This window comes from Schistocerca serialis, chromosome 11 (assembly GCF_023864345.2).
Source record: "Schistocerca serialis cubense isolate TAMUIC-IGC-003099 chromosome 11, iqSchSeri2.2, whole genome shotgun sequence".
Classification (NCBI taxonomy): domain Eukaryota; kingdom Metazoa; phylum Arthropoda; class Insecta; order Orthoptera; family Acrididae; genus Schistocerca; species Schistocerca serialis.
Genome location: NC_064648.1, coordinates 55,482,886 through 55,496,837, shown reverse-complemented (window position 1 = coordinate 55,496,837; position 13,952 = coordinate 55,482,886). Strand labels below are relative to the sequence as shown.

Sequence of the window (13,952 nt, the reverse complement as noted above, 5' to 3'; positions counted from 1 at the left end):
TGCCTTGAGCCATAATATTATGTTTTACTATTACAACTTCACAAGAAAAACTGCTATCTTCATTCCCTGCCCATCAGAGGTTATTTTTCTAGTCTTTCACTTCCTGTGGGTCTGTAAAGTCATGGTGCAGTTATGAACGCTTGTTGTGGCTAACAGAAGCCAAATGAAAGATAGGAAATTGCACTACACTGGACAGTATAGCAAAGAGTTTCTGTAGTATGATGTTCAATGAAGTGTGTGTATGTAAGTCATGAAGCAACCCAACAAACTGGTTACCAGTAGCAGCTGATCAGGCCATGTCAGTCGAGATGTTGATGATACAAAGAAAAGTTTAGTGTACTTCGTAGCTTGCTTAATCCGAATCCATGAACAATGTTCAACTTGAATATCACCACATGTAGAACAAAGAGCAACCACTTATAAAAAACCATTAGTTGGTGGGATACCCAGTTAAAGGAGACTGGCAGTTTGTTGATGGACCATGTTCTGGTAGGCATTCACTACGCCCTGAGTCCGTAGAAGCTGTACAAGTTAGCTAACTATTGAGAACCAAAAATCTGGTGTGTCTAGCATTGATAATTAGACCTAAAAAAAAGATCAGTTCATAAGGTCTGAAAAAAAAGATCAACTTTTTAGGGTTACAAATTGTGGTTGTTGCACAGTATCAAACTGACTGATAGGTCCAAATGATTGAAGTTAATTACAGAATGCTTGATGAGATCGGTTATGATGAACAATTTATGAAGGAAATTGTGTACAGCAATGAGGCACATTCCATGTCTGTCATATTCATCACTGTTCATCAGAATATGGGCTTCAGAAAATCCTTGTTCCTAGGCTGAACACAAGGTCAACACACGGTGTGCCCTGATGCGTATGTTTTAGGCCAATTTTTCTACGTGGAGCAGACTATGATGTCAACAAGTACCTTGACATGTTGCATTGAATGCAGTGGCAGTGCCACAATTTCCAGAAGGTATCGTGTTTGAACATAATGGCGCTCCTCCACACTACATCAACAATGTTCGCAAATTTTTGGATACAGAATTTTCCCCCACAATGAATAAGAAGGGGTGGTTGTAACTCATGACCACCATGATCCTGGAGCTAATATCATTAGAATTTTACTTTTGGGGTTATGTGAGGCAACGTGTGTACAGTGAATGTATCAACAACATTAATCACAGAATCGCAGATGCTATTCGCTCTGTTACACCAGATGCCCATACACGTGTGGTAAGAGCTAGTATATATCATTTAGATGTATGTGGTGCAACAAATGGAAGCCACATAGAACTGCACCAAACATGTATCCACACTTGGAAAGTTCGTCTTTCACTTTCATCTCGTATCACACTTCTACCTCATTTCACTACATTTCTGTGACCAATTAAAACTGCACTATGACTTTACAGACACACTGTATCTTCTATTTACCAAATTTAATATCACTTTTCCATTATAGTACTCCCTGCACAAAGTCACTTCATTTAATGTAGCAAACATCAACATTTAATTTCTTTACTCTATTCACCAAAACAAACAAATTTACCTTAAAATATATTAACCACAGCCCACCCTAAGATAAGAACTGTGTGCTGGTGATGAGTTGCGTGCTGGTGTGCTGCAGACACATCACATCAAGCTGCTGTTGTAGCGTGGCTGGCAACCTAAAACTGTGTGGTGCCATAGGCTGCATGCCGAGTCGAGAGGCGGACACAATGTTTGTAGACTGCCATCCTGTCACCATTCTTCTTCACGGAACTCACCACAACATCTTCCTTATCGTAACACAAACTGTATAAGGATTGTAGACCTTTTTCTTCTGTCACACATTTACAATCCTTAGCGATGGACTTTTGTTACTATGATCAACTGTGCTCTTCTGTTTAACCTTTATTAGCACCCTTCTTTTACTTCCCAAATTCTTGGCAATTTGTTCTCCCCTATTTCTTTACCAATTCTTCTTATCTGTTTATACCACGTGTCTACAGCTAGATGTTCCATTGTTGATGGCAGTTGCCCTTGGCAACTGTACTTCTCCTTGAATATAAAAGGAAAATCTTTTTAAATTGATGTTCTTTTTTGATTTTCCACTCTCCCACTACCATATTTCCTTTCTCCTGGCCTATATTGTCAACATATGCAACTTGGTTTGGGTCTTAGTTTGTCCTCAGACTGGATGTGTGAGTATCATGTTGACACACAGGGAGGTTCACACACAAGGGCTATAGAAGTTTCTTTACTCCTTGAATTCCATATATGCTCACACAACAAAACTTCTCTGAATATACAGTCACCTATATTATTTATTACAGGATTCACAGCTGGTCCTGCTATTCACTTCCAGCTTCTCTTCTTCTTTGTGCCTTGATGGGGACCCCTACTTCGACAATTTAAGAAATACACTGAAACAGAGGTCAATTCTGATCTAGCACCTCAAACACCTCTTTCCAGTTAAAACTTATATTCTCTCATCTGTTAAGAATACAACTTGGTCATATTACATCATCCAGTCTTGCAGACCTCAATTTAAATATTTGCCTCCACCTCAAGTACTTGTTCCATAGCAAGATCAACAGCAAGAAGAACAAGAACAACTGGAGAAGATATCAAAGATACATTTTTACGTTTTTAATTCACGTCTTATGTTTTCTCCATGAACATTTATCATGACACTTTCCACTTGTGGCTGCACAGAACAACATACACCCACTACAGCAATCCACTTCCACCAGACGGGCAGCCCTGTACAAACAGAAAGCCTAGCGGCAGTCTACAGCTCTCAATCATTCTCCCTTAATTTAAAACTTTTCTCTTTATTCACATGGATATTTTCATCTCTTGCAGAGCCTAAGAGATGTACATTGGCATTTTCCATTCTAAATGACACGTAACACTAACAGTAGCACTATCTCCATTTGCCTACATGTTCTTTTTTATTTTTTCTTTTTTCGTGCCATTATTAATTGCCACTGGGAAAGAGATCAGTACATGTCAAGCATGTCTGACAAACATATCACTAACAAAATATTTCATTGAGACCTGTAAAGATAAACCAGGCAGCACGAAATGGCTAACATGTACTAATATTTTTGCCAGTTGCATTTGGTAATGGCTCAAAAGCCTAAATTTGGGAAAAAATGAAACAACACACAGGCAGATGGTGGCAGTGTCATCATTTTAAAACTTTATTATAACTTTGGTACAAGTGTTGAAAACTGAACAACTATAAGCTGTTTGAGTGTTCCAAGAAGAACCCAAAGAAACAGAAGTTGTTTGTTTACAAAGCAGTTTCACTTTGAAGAAAACGGTCGCTTACTCCTTTGGTTACAGTGTAAATATTGTAACCTTTGCATTCTACAAACAATTAATGCTGCAGAAAAAAACAAATTGCTACTTACCATAAAGAAGAAACATTAACTTGCATATTAATTATGCCTGTCTGCAACTTAACGTGTCTCCTTTACAGTGAGTAGCAATCTACCTTTTTCTGAATTGTTGATATTCCTACCTGGAGTTTCCATTCTTTAATTAGTTCCAAATGGAATACAAGAACTTATATGCCACAAGTCATCAAAGCAATCAGGAAAAACCACAGAATAATAGCCAGAAATATTTTAATAATTGTGGCATTTCAGCCATGAAATTGATAATTCAATACTTTTTACATCACCAAACATCGTTAATATCAAATATGCAAGACCAAAGGGAATTAAAAATACCATCAAGTTGCTAAAAGCAGCAATATTTTTCCATGACAGTGTTTCTAGCAGATTAGTAAAATCTTGTGAAAGGTTGATACAATTAACCTTGAGCCGTATTCATAATCAGTCCTTAACTCAAACAAAATTTGCTAAATACTTTTGAGTTTCACATGTAGGAGCCACCATATACCCTTATGACTGAAAACCTAGCAGAACTAAAAACAACCAAAATAATCCTGCTGGTATATTTTGTGACCTTACTGAAGCCTTTTACGTAACTAAATGGTTCAAGTTTGTGGAACAAATCTGCAAATTTACTTCACAATGAATTGCTAACTGCATGTTCAAAAATGGTTCAAATGGCTCTAAGCATTATGGAACTTGACATCTGAGGTCATCAGACCCCTAGACTTAGAACTACTTAAGCCTAACTAACCTAAGGACATCACACACATCCACGCCTGAGGCAGGATTCGAACCTGCGACCATAGCAGCTGCGTGGTTCCGGACTGAAGCGCCTAGAACCGCTCGGCCACAGCGGGCGGCCTATATGTTCTAAGGTGAGTTTTCAGCTTCAAAGGACCTGATGACAAGTCATATACTACTTAATCACAAAAGAGAGAAATATGAAATCAGTTAAATATCAATGTAATCTACATTTTGAACGTGACAAAAGGCAGTCATTGTAAGCAACATGTAAGAAACAAGAGAAATTTCAAACATGCTTACTTGTTCTCCACAGATCTCTGAATGCAGAGATCAAGTTCATCTGTTAAAACACACCACCATCTTTCAAAGGTCATCACTTTCTGGAATTAGAGGAAAGATAAGTCTTAATTATTGCATAAAGTATATCATTGATCTAAGTTTTATTTATACAGTGATCATTTCTTACTCGTGCAATTAGTTGCACAACCAGGTCTCTTTTCTTTGCTGCACTAAATGGATGGAATAATTGTACTGAGATAATCAGAGTTGGTTTAAGGCCAAAGTGACTCAAGTGACCATTTGCAGCACTGTTGGTGCTGGTCATGCAAAATTTGTAAACAAGGTGTCTCATAATAAGTAGCAAAAATAATCAGTTTCTATGCTCACTAGATTTAGATTTATTTTTAAAGGTCTTACCAAGCTATGGTAAGTAATGTACGAGGCAAGGAGTGAAAGGAAGAGGGGTGATACAAGGTGAGGAGGGGAGGGGGGTGCTAAATGTTATGCCACTTGCGTGGGAAAATGTTTTTGAAATAGCACTGTAGATAACACATATGAATAAACAAAATTGGAGCATTATTTTACAATGTTTTCAGTGCAGTGCTCCACCCCCCCCCCCCCCCCCACACACACTTTTTCACTAGAACCCCCCCCCCCCCCCCCACACACACACTTTTTCACTAACACACAATATTTTGTATAAATGAATTTTCTTACCGGAATACAACAAATTGAAAAAAAAAGTGTTATTTCTTCTTCTTAAAACATTCAAACAAAAAAATGGTCTATTTACTAACACACTCCTTTACTTTTATCTTGTACACTCAGGGTGGCTACATAAACATGCTATTTACCGAACTCTTTTTTTAACTATGACATCCCTCAGATATTGACTGTAACCTGCATAGGACTGAGAGCTTCATAAAAAACAGATGGCGTTCTTCCTAGTTCCCGCCAGTTACGAAACTGCTGAGCAGGTGATAGTATGAAGCATGAAGGCTTTCTGCTACAACTGTGGGGAATGTGTCAAAAAAACATAGCTACAATTAAATTGCAAAATAAGTAAGTATCTTTTATGGCAAATTGTTTGCCTTTTAAGCAAACTTAGTCTAAATCAATCACAATGGCACACACATTGATGTATGAATAGCCACATAAAGCAACAAAATTACTATCCTAGCAGCTGTCCTGTTTTGGAAACCATTAACAACGCGCTATCTCAATAAAAGCGATTTTCCTTGTGGCAATCAGCATAGGATGGTTTTTGAAAGTAGTGATAAAATAATCTGGTATTTGTGATCAAACAATTTGGTATGTGGAATATCAGCTCCTACAGAAACTGTGTACCTCTTTTTACTGAAAACACCACAATTGCAACCACAAATGCAATGGGGTAAATTTTGTCTTGGTGCCATCTTACAAGATTCGGGAGTGGGTCAAGAGGCAGGAAACTGCTTGACAAAATGGAAGAAAATAACATCTAAGGCCTAAGATGTAACTTCCAAATGCTTCAGGATAATGTGTCAGACTTAGTTACATTTTACATGAACAATGAATAACATGGGAAGGCTATATTGCTATTCATCATATAGAGGCAGCATTGAGTTACATTTTTTACAAACAATGAATAACATTAATATGGGAAGAATATATTGCTATTCATCACATAGAGGCTGTGTTGAGCCACAGAGAGGCAAAATGAGAAGCCTGCTAAAATATTAAAGCTTCCAGACAAAGTCCTTCTGCATTACAACACACACACACACATATTCACCCTAGCATAGCTCGCACACACATGACCACTGCCTCAGAGCACTAGAGTTCAACTGCGACTGTGACTGCATCTGCATCTGATGAAACAGCAATCTGCTCGGATGGGGCGGTGTATGAAGACGTAGATTGTGGAAGGGAGAGGTTGGAGTATCAGGTTACGGGTGGGGTGGTGCTGGTGCTGCCTGTGAGACTATCCAAGTGGGTTGCTAGGAGCAGCATCAAGAGACTGTGCTGGAAGAGTGTGGAAATGGGGAGGAGGAAAGGGAGGGTACAGAAGAGGGAAAGAACTTCCAGGTGCATTGGCAAGATAAGTATTGCAGTGGGAGCTGGGAAGGGGGTAGGCAGGTGGAAGAATGGAAGGTGGAGGCGAGGGGGGATTTATGAACAATGGATATATTGTAGGAAGATTTCTCTGCTTGTTAGCCTGTTAGTAGTCATGCCCATGTAGAATGCGGCACAGTGGTTGTAACTAAGTTTGTAGATCTCACAGCTGCTTACACAGGTGGTCCTGCCTTGGATGGGGTAAGAGAGGCCAGTGATATGATTGTAGTAGGTGGTAACAGAAGGATGTATGGGACAGGTCTTGCATCTGAGTCTATTGCATAGATATGAGGCATGTACCAAGGAGTTGGGAACTGTGGCAGGCTAGGGATGGACAAGTATATTTCATATGTTGGGTGGGTGGTGGAATATCACTGTGGGAGGGATGGGGAGGATATTTGTCATTTCAGTTTTGACTGTTTCCCGACCTGTCCTAAAATATCCTCACTACTGTCTTCCCCAACCATCCCATAATGATATCTTGTTGCCCACCAGTCCTAGACAATACTCTTATCCATCACTACTCCTCTCTTGCTCCTAGCCCCTTGCCTCAAGGCTTATATCCCTGCAACAGACCCAGAAGCCATATCTACTCCAGTCCTATCACTGGCATTCCCTATTTGATCAAAGACAGCGCCACCTGTGAAAACAACCATACGATCTACCAAATAAGCGGTAACATCTGTGGCACATTCTATGTGGGCACGACCACTAACAAGCTATCTGTTTGCGTGAAAAAGCTACTTTGTAAAAGGGGAGAAAGGGATAATGTGACCAATTTTACACCTATTTCTATGCCAACAGTGTTTGCTTAAGTTACTGAAAAGGCTGTGTATGTAAGGATAATTGATCATTTTATTTCACATAATTTGCTATCAAATGTCCAGATCAGTTTTAGAAGCGGTTTAACAACTGAAAATGCTATATTCTCTTTTCTCTGTGAGGTACTGGATGGATTAAACAAATGGTTTCGAGCACTAGCCATCTTTTTTTAATCAACTAAGGTGTTCAGTTGTGTTGATCACAAAATATTGATACAGAAGTTAGATCAGAATTCAGGTAATAGCTCACAGTTGGTTCACTTCTTCCCCAACCCCTACCCTACTATCCCTCCCACTCCTCAACCTGTGCCGCCTCCTTTTACCTGTCACTCACTTCAGCAGTTGTTGCTCATGTCAAACAGTCACAGTCAGGCCTTAATAGCCACAGACAGTAGCCGCGTGTGTGTGTGTGTGTGTGTGTGTGTGTGTGTGTGTGTGTGTGTGTGTGTGTGTGTGTGTGTGTGTGTGTGTGTGTGAGGGAGAGAGAGAGAGAGAGAGAGAGAGAGAGAGAGAGAGAGAGAGACAGAGTTCTACTTCTGAGGAAGGACTTTGTCAGAGATTGTGCATACTTCCAGTGTCCTTTTCATTGTGCCGGCCCACAACTCGATGACTCTTCTACGTTACGAGTAGAAATCTATCCTCTATATTATTGTTCTTACATCCTGGACCTTCCATTGATCAATCAATAATATTTGTAACTATACAAGCTCTCAGGTAATGTAATTACCATTAACAAAAAGTTATATCAAATGAGTATGTGAAGCAACTACCAGACCACATTAAATGAAACAACTGAACACATACACTTGACAGCACAGAAAGTTCCCCACCCCTCAGAATTCTAAGCCTTGTCATATGCATGATTTGACAACACAGGATGCAGACACTGTAAGATGTAGACGTTGTCTTTCACTTGAGTTGTTAGAGTGTTGTACCACTCGTGGTCTAGTGGTAAATGTCATGCAATGTAGATGCAAAGTTGTACGCTCCAGTCTATTCATTCCTTTATTTTTTAACTGCAGTTTGACTGCCTGCTAAAAGTGTGAACCTGATGAAACCACAAAGGTAATCTGCTTCACTTTCTAACCACACAGTAATAACAAAAGAGCCTTTGGCTGCATCAAGATCACAACAGTTTATGCTTAAATGTTTCCTCACCCTACATAACCACTGCAACCCAGCTGCTGACCACCAGGCATCTGACAATGGTTGTAGTCCGAACTGATGAATGTGGTGCATCTGCGTTTGGAGTACATTTATGCTCTCACACTGATAAGCATGAAATTATTTATTAGCATAGTTGGATTTTCTGCAGTAAATAACTTTAGTAAACCAAGTGAACATGGAGCTACACAAAAGGTATGAGTGTATTTATCAACTGTAATTTTCTAATTTAAAATTCTAGTATTTGACTTGCAGTTATGAATTGGATTTTTCATAAACATTGTTTATGCATTATAAACTAAGCAGCACGAGGAAGATATCTAATATATGTGACGTACTGTTTGCTGTGGGTTTAACAGAGGGGTGAATGCACCTTGAAGCATTTGTGTGAAGTGTGGAACGATATTAGGAAAACCACATCAGAAAAGCATTTTCTTGTTTCTTTCATTCTGGCATGAATGAATTTCCACATTCATGAAGTTTCAATAATTGACATACGTGGTGAACTATTACCATTTAACTTTCGTGCAACATTTGCATTGAACTGCCAAAGTTAAGAAGTCAATAGCAGAAGTACAACATGCCACAATTAACAGCAACAAAAATCAAACTGGTGTCTATTACCGCATTTTGGTTTCAGTGTCATCAGTTCACTCATAGAGCTTCCCTATGCCACAGCTATCAACATTGAGAAGATGCTGTTATAAAAGACATGGCAAATATGGAGGCTCATTCACCTGTCAGTTAACCCCAAAATGAAAAATATGTCTGAAGTGTTAGACCCTTTCCTCTTGCATCTATTTCATAACACTTAAACAATATTTATAAGATTCAACTACACACAATCCAGTTCAAAACTACACATCAAATACTGGAAGTTCAAATACGAAAATGGCAACTGATAAATATATTCACAATAACCTACACATGTGTAACTGCATGGTGTCCACCCCATTTATCAAAGTTATTTCATGCGGAGAATCAAACTACACAAAGAAACAATTTAAATGCGAGAGCAGCAAGGTGCCAAAAATATGTCGCAATGAGCTCAACTGGTCAGATGGTGGCTGGCATCAAGAGACCAGTGGCAGATGGCTGGTTGCTGCTCTATGGAAAGAAAACTCTCGACTATAATCTATTCCGATCTTGATGCAGCCATGAGCTCTTGCACAGAAGATTAGAAAGTGAAGCAAATTATCCCTGAGTTTCTATCAGACTGATACATTAAGTACACAGCCGAAATGTGGTTAAAAAATAAAAGAATGAGAGGATTTAAACTCTCAACTATGCATCTACATTGCGCGACATTTACTACCAGACACAACACTGTAACAGCTCGAGTGGAAGACAACATTTCCTCCAGACACATACACATACTATAGTGTTGCCAAATTGTGTAGACAGCCAGACTTAGAATTCTTAGAGGACAACTAATTTTTGTGCAGTCAAATGTAAACAATAGGTTTATCTGGGCTTGCCCAACTTATACAATACAGTATTATAGAAAAAGTATTCAGTATCATATTTACAGACTGTAAAAATGAAAGATGTAAGCAAGATATAGACAACAATTTAAAATCCCAATATGTCTGATAATGTTAGTAATTTTCCAAGGTGTTGAGATGCCTCAGATCACCAGTTATTTTGGCAACAGAGAATGTTGCTGTCTTCAGCTGATTTCTGTGGGATGGACTGTTACACAACTGAGTTCACTGGGTAAAAATTTAGTTGTCTATTGTGTTGAAACTAAATGAAACAGCACGCCTCTGCAGGATATGTGCAACAAGGAGTGGGAACCAACTGCTGACTGAAAACTACCTCAGTATGAAAGCCATCTTGAAATACAAACTGTGGCTGGTTAAGTATCCCATAATGAAGGAAAGAAAAAAAAGTTCTTGTCCTGGCAGAGAGTTGACAATGATATGAAGAAAAGTTTGTTTTAGTTATGCTGAATTAAATTTGTGTGAATAGTTCTATTTCTAGATTTGACCAATTCCTTTTTACATGGTGAGTTAATTGTGAGCAAGTTTTACCATGCATTCATACTATTGATTCACCTCAATAGGTAATTAATTCCCTACCTTCAGTGTGGATGTACACTTACATTCAACCTCCAGTGTGAATATAAAATCAGTGAGAAAGTACGACATGGACAGGGACTGCTGACAGGTGCCACTGGGTGGCTGTGAGAGTCTGCTGGGGAGCACGATGAGATAGTCTGCGTTTTTGCAATAAACACTGTCTCCAGGTGGCATTGTGGTTAATGTGACTGCCTAGTAACCAGAATATCATGGGTTTGAGTCCCTCTACAGCATGCATTTTCACTCACCGCTGCTGACTCTGTGTAAAGTCTCGATGCAGCTAATATCATTAGTCCCTTCCCTTTCTCTGCCTTCCTCTCCCTCCAACTACAATTGCTGTCATAGCTGCGGATTCCAGAAATGTCCAAAACAATAGACACCATACTCATATAATAACTGAAAGTACTTCCTCAGGCTTCACTACTTCGGAAAAACCAGAAGAAGAAGAAAATGAATGTTATATTTTTAGGTAATGCCTGCTGAAATGGTTATCAGGGGGATGACACACAATCCCCATGTGTGACATTTTCTTTATTTTACACTGACAGTACCATATTAAGTGGTGTTGGCCATTATGACATATTTTTTGTTTTAGGAGATTTCCTTCTGGTGGCACACAGTCCACCTGGTTTCACTTTGAATGATCTTCTGTTTATGTGGTTTGTTCTTCTTCAGTATTCTAGTGAGACAGTACTTAATCTTAACATCTACATTTGTCAAACCATTGGTCATACTTGCATAACCAGTTGATATTACCATTCACAGGCTTAGTAGTTGTAGCTGACAAGCTATGGAAGAAATACATTTGTGCAGATGCTTCAGCTGTTGATCTGCACCTCCCCCAACATGCTGTGGTTGTCCACAACAAAGTCTCCATAACTATTGTTGTCCTCCCCAACCACGCCATCTGCACAGCAGCTATGGTCTAGGTTATTTTGTGTGCACTGAGCAAGACTTCAGGAAGTATTGTAAGCTATTAGAACAAAGGTGACTGACTTGTTTATCCAATGAACCTTCAGTACCTTCAAAACCACCATAAGGGTGACTCTTCAAATTATGGACCAATTTCATACACTTTCCTGCTTAAGGAAGTACCAAGATCATTGTGAAATGTAGAAGAGACCATTCTCACCTAAGGGAAGAATGCAGTTTTCAACATGTGATTTGATCACATAGTGTAAATATTTGAACAAACTATCTGTTGAGGATATAAATCATACATAAGCTTCAGCATATACACATGTAAGAAATAAGCATTTCAATCTAGGCTCAATGCTTCAATGAGGAGTATTCAAAGGAACATTAATTGCTGTGTATCAAATGAAAAGTATACAAACAGCTTTAAGGTATTACAAACAACGTCTGAAATTTATTTAATCATCCTGTGAGATGCAGTAGTCTTCTTACAATGTCAAAATGTAAGCTTATGACAAAGCAAGCTGGGATCTTCTTACTTCCTCTTGTTTTGTTATCTGCCTCCTTAAATTCATTTTTGTTTTTTAATTTTTGACTAATTACCATCAAAATATGTAAGTATAATCTGAAATTTCATAAAAGAGGAAGGTTGGGCCTCAGTTTTAAAGAATATAGCACAAGATCTAAATTTGTGCTCCGTTTTGTGTATGTAATTGATTTTCTAATTTATTTTGACAATTTATTGTTAATATCTTTTGTTATAGGATGAAATCAGTAATTGTTTTGTGGCTTAGATTCTATTGCTGACTTACAAACAAATATAAGTTCTGTACTAATTATACACATTTGGAAAAAGAATCACTAGGATTCTTGAAGTATTTATTTGGCTCTATTTGAAAATATATTAACAAATCCAGCTCTTCATTAATTCCAAAGTAATTAACAGGTTTGTAAAAAGTATTGTTTCTATATCTATATCTGTTAATTTCATCATTTAAACAAATAATTCGGCTTAACCCCTGTGCAGAACAAACTGTTAAAAAGAACCAATTTTTCAATGTATTCAGTTAATTTAATGATTTATGTTTTAATTGTAACTTCTGCAACTTAAACACTGAACAATGTGTAGTTTCAGTGCCTATTACTGAGATGATGTATAAAGGGCCAATTTTTGGTCCCAAGACAATCAGTCCATGGGCGATTTTCAGACGAGAAACCTGTGCTGGTTAGGTCAACAACAATGCATCAACGTAACTGTGAAATACGTGTAATAGGTTATGTGTTGAAACAATGACAGTGTTTATTCAATATGTAGCATATTATTCTGCAATAACCGTGTGATCAGGTTTTTACTGCTCATAGGTGTTCAACAGTAAACTACGGTAGCAGTATGCTGATGTTTGCCTGAATACTATTAATGAGGTTCATCGAAAGTTAAACAATAGTGCACTGGCCATATTAACTGTGTTTATTGGCAGGTCGTGAACAGTGAAAGTAAAGAACTAGGAATGCAACTGTGCACCTGTTGGCTACATTATTTACAGTAGTCAGTGTTGAAATTCCAATCCCCACTTTTCAGTCAGTAACACAACGCAATATGTTGACACCAAGGACCATCAACACACAAATAAAGCAGGTGAACATCATGTATGGTTCCCTTCTGGGTGATGATAATTGTAATTGGGCACAATAAACTAGGACTCACGAACTATGAACACTATCTCAAGAACAGTTTACAATACAGTGATTATAACAAAGGAAGTGCAACAGCAAATCAGCGAATGGGTTTCATGGCCACAGTATGAGAGCAGCCAATCAGCTAGTGGGTTCTATGGAAGCAGCCATTGAGTACAGGAGCAGCAAATCAGCACGCACATAGACGCAGCTGTGCAGACGATGAATCGAGATGATGATTACTGCTGCTGCAACTGCAGCAGCAGCAGCCGCAGAAGACGAGTGAATAAGAATAAGGTAATTTCATAAAAAAGTCATTTTATATTAAATTATGCATAATGGGTGGCCTTAACGAACAAGACAGTGTGATGAGAGAGAAGAGACAATGGGGAACTGGTTCTGTAAATGACATGCAAGTAACTTTGAATGATGGGGACGAAAGCCCTATTGTAGATGAAACGATAAAAGCGTCATGTACACTGTATGATGATGGAAGTGAAATGGATGAAAACAGTACTGAAGTGGATGAAATCATTAAGGTTAAGGGAGAGTAGTGAAAGTCAGCGATGGCAACAGGTTAGGGCAGACAAAAAATTGGAATGAATGTTAAAAGAAATTATGAGTAGTATGTGTACGAAAGAAGACATTATTAAGGTGGAAAAGAAAACTCATAGCATTAGAACTGACATGGTCAGCTTCAAGGATGAATTGGAGAAATAAATTAAAAAGGAGATTAAGGTAGTCAACTCTAATCTTTCAGAATTAAATAAGAAGGTTGAGGCAGTAGC

General features: G+C 38.4%; 1 long non-coding RNA gene across 3 annotated transcripts in view; it reads right to left on the bottom strand.

Moving 5' to 3' along the window:
- Positions 1–3,330: 3,330 nt before the first annotated feature.
- The window catches only part of LOC126427090 (uncharacterized), a 79,025-nt gene continuing 68,403 nt past the window's right edge, over positions 3,331–13,952 (bottom strand). For all 3 annotated transcript variants that reach the window (XR_007576529.1, XR_007576527.1, XR_007576528.1), the window contains 2 exons: positions 4,437–4,516; positions 3,331–4,290 (listed from right to left, as the gene is read on the bottom strand). This is a non-coding gene — a long non-coding RNA (uncharacterized LOC126427090). The remainder of the gene's footprint in view (positions 4,291–4,436; positions 4,517–13,952) is intronic.